We start from the raw sequence: 8,438 nt of genomic DNA on the forward strand, positions 1-8,438 counted from the left end.
ACCACATTTATTGAAGAATGTATTTAGTATCAAACAGCAAAGTCCGACAGTGCAAAAATCACAGTTACTTTTGCACTCACCTAATAATTGACCCCAGAGCTGATTCTACTTAACGTCATGATCTATCTTGGATAGCCCAGAAGCATTTCAGCGGGACACAACAGTCACCTTTGCTAACCAGCTCTCCATAGCCATTGTGAACAAACAAAACAAAGAAAAAAAAAACCCACCCGAATATGACAGTCCTAGCAGCTCAAGACTTAGATTAAATGACCTCTAAGGTCCTCTTTCCCATAATACCTGAGGACCCATTCCTTTCAGATCCTATGATTTTTCTGGTTTCCATTGTGAGCTATGGACAAAAGCTGTCCAGTGTAAGGGCAGTACCAACCCACTGGATACTGGATAGACACCGCTGAAAATGGTAAGAGAGAAAGAAAACAAAGAAGGGTTGATGTTTATTAGGTAAGACACGGAGAGCTTATCTGTAAAGCAGGGAAAATTTAAACTGAGACCTAAATGGTAAGGAGGAGTCAGCCTTGAAAAGATGGAGAGAGAGTATTTCAGAAACAACAGCCAGTTGGAGACCTTGAGGCAGAACAATAGAGCATGACTTAGACTGAATTCCCAGAGTGGAGGCTATCTCAGGGAATTTTGCACGAAAATTGGGAAGGATATAAGCCCCCGGCGTCAATAGATTTGGGGAGAGCAACTTCAACCTGAATTTCAGGGTGATGCCTGAAAATCCCAAAAAGTCCTAGTGGTGAGTACTAGTGTACAAAGAGGGATGCGGTTCTGAGCTGAAAAGTCCATTGCACTGAGCTGGGTTCTACAATAGCCTGGCCCATGGATGACTGGTGGCAAGACCACAGAGGAGGGAGTACTGACCTCGATCTCAGGGCAAGGTGAATTTCCCAGGTCTCATTCAAGTTCTCTGGTGATGTGAGCTGACTCGGGGATTGAGTGTGCCCTGGCATTCTTCCAGGGTGGAGATGACAGGCAGCTGGCATCATCCCCTCCCCCAGAGGATGCTACAGGACCAGACTCAGCATGTTGGGCACACAATGGCCAGTCTGGGAACATGCTCTCCAGCGTGTTTGAGGTTTTTCTTGGTGGGTGGGTTGGGGGACAGTTTCGTTCTGTTGCCCAGGCAGGAATGCAGTGGTGTGATCTTGGGTCACTGCAACCTCCACCTCCTGGGTTCAAGCGATTCACCTGCCTCAGCCTCCTAAGTAGCTGGGACCACAGGTATGCACCACCATGCCCAGCTAGTTTTTGTATTTTTAGTAGAGACAGGATTTTGCTACATTGGCCAGGCTGGTCTCGAACTCCTGACTTCAAGTGGTCCGCCCACCTTTGCCTCCCAAAGTGCTGGGATTGCAGACGTGAGCCACCACACCTGGCCCTTGTTTGCTTTTTGAGCTCAACGAGGGAGACCTGACCGGCTCTTTTACAGGCATCCCTTTGGGTCTTTGAGTGGTTTGCAACTTCTGAGGTGCCTGGCCCTTTCACGGTTATGTGAACAGGATAAGCTGGCTATCGCTTCTTCAAATAAAGGTTCCCTGGGCATCTCAACTTGAAAATCCTACCACATCCTGTTTCCTGGAAGCCCCCTAGAAGGTTCCTCTAAGTAGGCTCTTAGTCTCTGTTCTTGAGCTGGCCTTGGGCCGCAGAGTCCACACCAAAGCCAGCCCAAGCCAGGCCCAACCTGCCTTCACTTTCAACACTTCCAAGTAGCTTCCTTTTCTCCCCTGGCAATATAGTCCCAAACTAACAGCAGGAGCTCTACAGTCCACAGCACCTGCACTTCATCTCTTCGGTGTGTGTGACCTCGGGCAAGTCGCAAACCTCCGAAAGCCCCAGTGCATGCATCTGAAATGAAAGTGATAATAGCAGCATCTGCTTCATAGGTTCATGGTGAGAGTTAAACGAGATCCTGTTGGAAGTGCTTGGCACAGCACCTGGCACAGAATATGCCTAGCAACAATGGTGTGAACTGTTACTGTGAGGCAGCTCAGATGGCATGGCCCCTGCCCCGGCCCCCACACCAGCCCCAGGGGTTAGGATTTGTACCTGTAACACCTCGCTGGCCACTGACTGGTTCTCTGCTACCACCTAGTGGGCTTGGCCTCCTGGCACCGCAGGCCCACCTCATGAAGGGGCCAGAGATGCCTCTTTGGCATCTGCTTACAGTGCTCAGGAACCAGAATCCTCTTGACTCATCCTGCTTGGGGCTTAGGCCCTCTTCAGTGCTCCCCACAACATTGTGAGCTTTTGCTCTCTCACACACTCCGCAGAGGTATTGCTATAAACGAGGGTTGATATCCGGCTGCTCGGGCTTCCCCTTTCGGTCCCCACTAGGGGAACATCCACTATGTTCCCTTTTGGGAAGGCTACAAGCCCTTGGCTCAATAGATTTGGGGAAAGCAACTTCTACCTGAACTTCAGGGTTATGCCTGAAAATCCCAGAAAGTCCTGTTGCCCTTTCATGGGAGGAGCTGAACAAACAGAACTGGCTCTTCAGAAGGCAGAGGAGGCAAGGCCATATCCCAGTCACTACTGAGTCCTCACTCCCTATGCCTCACAGGTGCCTTGAATCCCAGCTCTCATTATTATCTGTGAGACCTTGAGCAAGTTAATTAACCTTTCTGAGCTATTCTGTCTTCACCTGCAACATAGGAATAGAGAATAATTACAGAACTGCTGTGAGAATTAACTGAGATAACACATGGGCCGGGCGTGGTGGCTAAATGCCTGTAATCTCAGCACTTTGGGAGGCCGAGGTGGGCAGATCACCTGAGGTCAGGAGTTCAAGACTAGCCTGACCAACATGGAGAAAACCCGTCTCTACTAAAAATACAAAAAATTAGCCAGGCGTGGTGCCGCATGCCTGTAATCCCAGCGACTCAGGAAGCTGAGGGAGGAGAATCACTTGAACCTGGGAAGTTAAGGTTGCAGTGAGCTGAGATCGAGCCATTGCACTGCAGCCTGGGCAACAAGAGTGAAACTGAAAAAAAAAAAAAAATGAGATAACATATGTCAACTCATCTAGCACAGTGCCTGGCAAGTTGTTCATTGAGAAAGGCTGGTGCTTCTGCGAATTCCCTGTGGATGTACAAACAGCTCAGAGGGGGTGCCCAGTCCTTGGGGTGAGCCTATGAACTCATGGCCATGACTAATTGTTAATCAGCTAACAAGCGCTTCCTGTGACGTAAAGAGACCCAGGACAGAGAGGTTCTGATGGTGAGGGGATAGCGGCGAGGTAGAGAAGGGAATAGAATCGAGGCATGGTGAGGCAGGGGTCGAAAGGGGAAGCCCCAGCAGCCAGGAGGGTGGAGGAACTGGAGGACCACAGGGGCTTCCTCCTCCCTCAGACACCCGAGAGCGAGAGCTGTGGCCTGCTGGCCTCGGGCTGGCCTTGAGTGTGGCTCCCTCTCGGGAAGCAGCAAAGGAGGCTCCATCAGTTCCCCGGCTCTATTAGGAAAGGGGTTCCAGGTGAACACGGGCACAGAGCTGGCTGAAGTGTTGAGAACATGGCCCAAGGCTCACAGGTGAGCAGAGAAGAGCACCAGTAAATCAGAAACGTGGTAAATCCCATGGCCATTTGTGACTAGTCACAGGAAGGTTGAGATTACAGGAATGGATTAAATGACCTTTGGGGTGGAAAAATATTGAAGAGTCAACACCCGGGCTCACTACAATATCCAATAATGCTAGAGCCACCCCAGATTCTTGTCTAGGGTACAATGGGGGTATTGGTACAGAAGAGACTTGAGAGGAAGATGGACTGTGTTTGTGTCTGGAAGGTAAGTAGGGGTCACCTTCATAGGCATGAGATGAAGGCCAGTCCAGTGGAGGTTAAGTAAGCATTCACCAACCATAACTTGGGGTGAGGACGGGAAGGTGACATCCCAGTGGGTTAGGGCTCAGGGCCCCAGAACGGTCTGGTGAGCTTCGGGGAATTGTGAGTCGTTCCATATGGCTGGAGCTCCAAGTGCAAGAAAGGGAGTGGCAGGCCTGAGACCCCAGTCCTGGGCGCCACAGGGCCTGGAATACCACGCTGAGCGTTTGGACTGATCTTGCAGGCTGTGTTGAGTCACAGAACGGTTTCAAGCAGGGAAAAAAGCGAATTGACCAGACTTGCAGTAAATCTATTTTCCCGTGTCATGAAGATATTTACCTCCCAGGTGGCCATGAGGATTACCTGTGTTATTGTGCGTGAAAACATTGTGTAAACTGTAAATCATACCAGTGTGAGATCTAGGAGCAGCAGCTTATACCTGAATGGCAGGTCTCTGGATTGGTGATAAGAAAGGGCAAAAAGGAGAGAGCCTGCACTCTGGGTTCTCATTTTGGTTTTAATGCTGGCTCCAGCATTGACTGGCCATGTGTTTTTGGTGTGTAAGACTGTCAACATCAGTCTCTTTATCTGCAAAATGGAAACCTAGTAATTCTTTCTCTCAGGGATGGTGACGCCTAGTGTGTCTGGCACGGAATAAACCCTTGTGTCAGTCCAGGTTCTTTGGTTGTGAACAACAGAAACTCTGGCTACTTAAAAAAATTAATGGGAGGTTGTGAAGGTGTCCCCAAAACTATAGAAAAATATGAGCAAGTCTGTCCTTAAGAACGAATAGGGGGTGGGTGCAATGGCTCATGCCTGTAATCCCAGCACTTTGGGAGGCCGAAGTGAGAGGATTGCTTGAGTCCAGCAGTTCAAAACCAGCCTGGGCTTGGTCAGAGAGAGAGAGTGAGAACCTGTCTGTACAAAAAAAATAAAATTAGCCAGGCATGTTGGTGCGCACCTGTGGTCACAGGTACTCAGGAGGCTGAGGTGAGAGGATCACTTGAGCCCACAAGAATGAGGTTGTAGTGAGCTATGACTGCACCACTACACTCCAGCCTGTGTGAAAGAGCAAGACCCTGTCTCAGAAAAAAAAGAAGAAGAAGGAATAGGATGAAGTTGTTTTGTGGGATACAGGTAGCAAGAATTAATGGATGACCTTCTAGGTTGCTGCCACCAGAATGAAATCAGCTTTGTTCATGTTCATCTTTGTCTGTGTACAAGTTCAGCCTCCTTGGAGAATCTTGCATCGAACTAAATAATACACAGAGAGACGTTCTCTAAAACAAAAGATGTTTATTTAGGAATAAAGCATTGCAATGGTAATGTGCCATAGCAAACTATGTGCGTATTTGGGGAAGTAAAGGAAGACAAGGGTTTTTGTTTTTTTTTTTAATACTTTAAGTTCTAGGGTACATGTGCACAACGTGCAGGTTTGTTACATATGTATACCTGTGCCATGTTGGTGTGCTGCACCCATTAACTCGTCATTTACATTAAGTATATCTCCTAATGCTATCCCTCCCCTCCACCCCCACCCCACAACAGGCCCCAGTGTGTGATGTTCCCCTTCCTGTGTCCAAGTGTTCTCATTGTTCAATTCCCACCTATGAGTGAGAACGTGCGGTGTTTGGTTTTTTGTCCTTGCGATAGTTTGCTGAGAATTATGGTTTCCAGCTTCATCCATGTCCCTACAAAGGACATGAACTTATCCTTTTTTATGGCTGCATAGTATTCCATGGTGTGTATGTGACACATATACACCTTTGGGTATATACCCAGTAATGGGATGGCTAGGTCAAATGGTATTTCTAGTTGTAGATCCTTGAGGAATCACCACACTGAGGAAGACAAGGGTTTTTAAAGGAAAAGTGAAGAGGATTACATACTTGTCTTGAAATAATTATTTTGGGCTACAAAGATCAATAACATGGGTGACTTCATTGTGAGAATGGACGGGCAGTAATTAGGCAGTTGTCCTTGCAGTATTTTTTGTGTAAGGTTGTGATGGCCTTTGTGCAAGGCTGTGGTTTTGCAGTCTTTTGTTATCAGGCATACAAGCGTGAGAAGCCCCTTTCATTTGTCAGGGTTCAATTTGTCAGGGTTTTCTTAACATTAGTGACTCCATTTTGATTCTGACTACTTTCACACTTGTTTGGCTAGCTTGGGTCTCATGCAAAATCCTTGCTCAGGCATAATAAGGGTGGTATTACCACATAAATAAGGCACAGAAGGTAATCTTCAGAAGAATATTTCTGTCAAAATTAAAGAAGAGGTCACCCAGGCTGGAGTGCAGTGGCGCAATCTCGGCTCACTGCAAGCTCCGCCTCCCGGGTTCACGCCCCATTCTCCTGCCTCAGCCTCTCCGAGTAGCTGGGACTACAGGCGCCCACCAAAATGCCCGGCTCATTTTTTGTATTTTTAGTAGAGACGGGGTTTCACCGTGGTCTCGATCTCCTGACCTCGTGATCCGCCCGCCTCGGCCTCCCAAAGTGCTGGGACTACAAGCGTGAGCCACCGCGCCCGGCCTGAGCTAGGATTTGTCCCTGAGAAGTCTTCCTAGTCTTTGCTGTTTCCTAATAAGCACGGTGAGAGGAATGGGGTGGCACATCTAAAAATCCTGCAGGAGACTGTGGAAGGCTGCCAGGAGCTCCGCCAGGAGCTCCCCGTTCGTATTCTCATCCTACCACTTACTGCATGACAGTGACATCACCTGTTCATGTCTGACACATCCGCTGGTTCCTGGGCTCTGTGAGAGTGGGGATTACATCTTTCTGAATCTCCATTGCCTGGCACAGAGCCTGCCACATGTTAGAGCCTCAGTGAACTAAACTGTCACTCAGATCTCATCTCTAGTGACTTCCTAGGAAGTAGCACCATCAGAGAAATCAGGATGATATTTCAACACTAAGAACAATCGTCTGTTTCAGTATATTTTTCTGTTTCCAATTTTGAAAGAAATCAGCCGTTCCCCACCCAGTCACCATCACCCTAGCTATCATATCCTTCTTGACAGGTATTGCGCTGAAGACTTGATGAAGGTTTACTGATAGGAAAGGGCTTACCCACTGTACACAGCCCTTCGATAACTCCTACCAAGCATGGTGTTCAAGGGGCAGAGGGCTCCTGAGGGTTACCCAGGCCCCAGCACCACCTGGGAGGACATCCCTGGTCTCCAAGCCTCCCTCTTCCCTGCTTAGCATCAAAGAACTAAAGGGGTTAGGAAAGTTCTTGAAAGTGATGAGCATTTTAACGATTAGGCTGTGGACCTCCCCTGTGTCTCTGGAGGCACTTTGTCCAGTCTCCCCTTCATAGCGGCCAACTCTACAATCCCACAAGACCTGGTTTCTTAGGGCTGACCGTTTGAGATTCTTATAGTTAGTTTTTCTATTTACAGAGAGAGGCCATTTATAAGGAAGGCCTTTAACTGTTTTGAAAGGGGCATTTCACTCTCCCATAAATCCTGCTCATTTCTGTCTCCCTGCTGGTACCCAAAAATACCCGGAAGGAACCCCCAGACCGTAAGTAGTTGAAAAGGGTGTCAGGGGGGAAGGATTGTGTATGTGTGAAGCGTGTGAAGGAATAAACCAACCCTTTGACAGAACTTCTTATCCCTGGATGAGTTAGGTGATTTCCTCCACCTTGGGTGAGAGCTTATAATTTTAAGAGTAATGGGCCGAGCGTGGTGGTTCACGCCTGTAATCGCAGCACTTTCGGAGGCCGAGGCGGGTGGATCATGAGGTCAGGGGTTTGAGACCAGCCCGGTCAACATGGTGAAACCCCATCTCTACTAAAAATACAGAAATTAGCTGGGCTTGGTGGTGCACGCCTGTAATCCTAGCTACTCAGGAGGCTGAGGCAGGAGAATTGCTTGAGCCTGGGAAGCAGAGGTTGGAGTGAGCTGAGATGGCACCACTGCACTCCAGCCTGGGCGACAGAGTGAGACTTCATGCTGGGAAAAAAAAAAAAAAGTAATGTTGGAGGACGGGGATCAGGTGGAAACTGAAACTGCCCAAGGTCAGGGTCATGTTTCCTAATTTCTTCCTGACCATGTCTGTGTGGGGAAAACTAATTCAGACTTTTTAAGAGCTAAAGAACTTCAGTTTTGTTTGTTTGTTTGTTGTTTTTGTTTGTTTGTTTGAGACAGAGTCTCGCTCTGTCGCCCAGGCTCGAGTGCAGTGGCAGGATCTCGGCTCACTGCAACCTCCATCTCCCAGGTTGAAGCAATTCTCTCCTGCCTCAGCCTCCTGAGGAGCTGGGATTACAGCTGTGCGCCATGACGCCCAGCTAATTTTTGTGTTTTTAGTAGAGACAGGGTTTCACCATGTTGGTCAGGCTGGTCTCTAACTCTTCACCTTGTGATCCACCCACCTCAGCCTCCCAAAGTGCTGGGATTTGGCTTGTTTGTTTGTTTGTTTTTAAAGAAAGTTCTGGCGGGGTGTGATGGCTCACACCTGTAATCCCAGCACTTTGGGAGGCCTAGGTGGACAGATCTCTTGAGGTAAGGAGTGAGACCAGCCTGGCCAACATGGTGAAACCCTGTCTCTACTAAAAAAAAAAAAAAAAAAGTAAGCTGGGCGTGGTGATGTTCGCCTGT

This window comes from Hylobates moloch, unplaced genomic scaffold (genome assembly GCF_009828535.3).
Source record: "Hylobates moloch isolate HMO894 unplaced genomic scaffold, HMol_V3 SCAFFOLD_19, whole genome shotgun sequence".
Classification (NCBI taxonomy): domain Eukaryota; kingdom Metazoa; phylum Chordata; class Mammalia; order Primates; family Hylobatidae; genus Hylobates; species Hylobates moloch.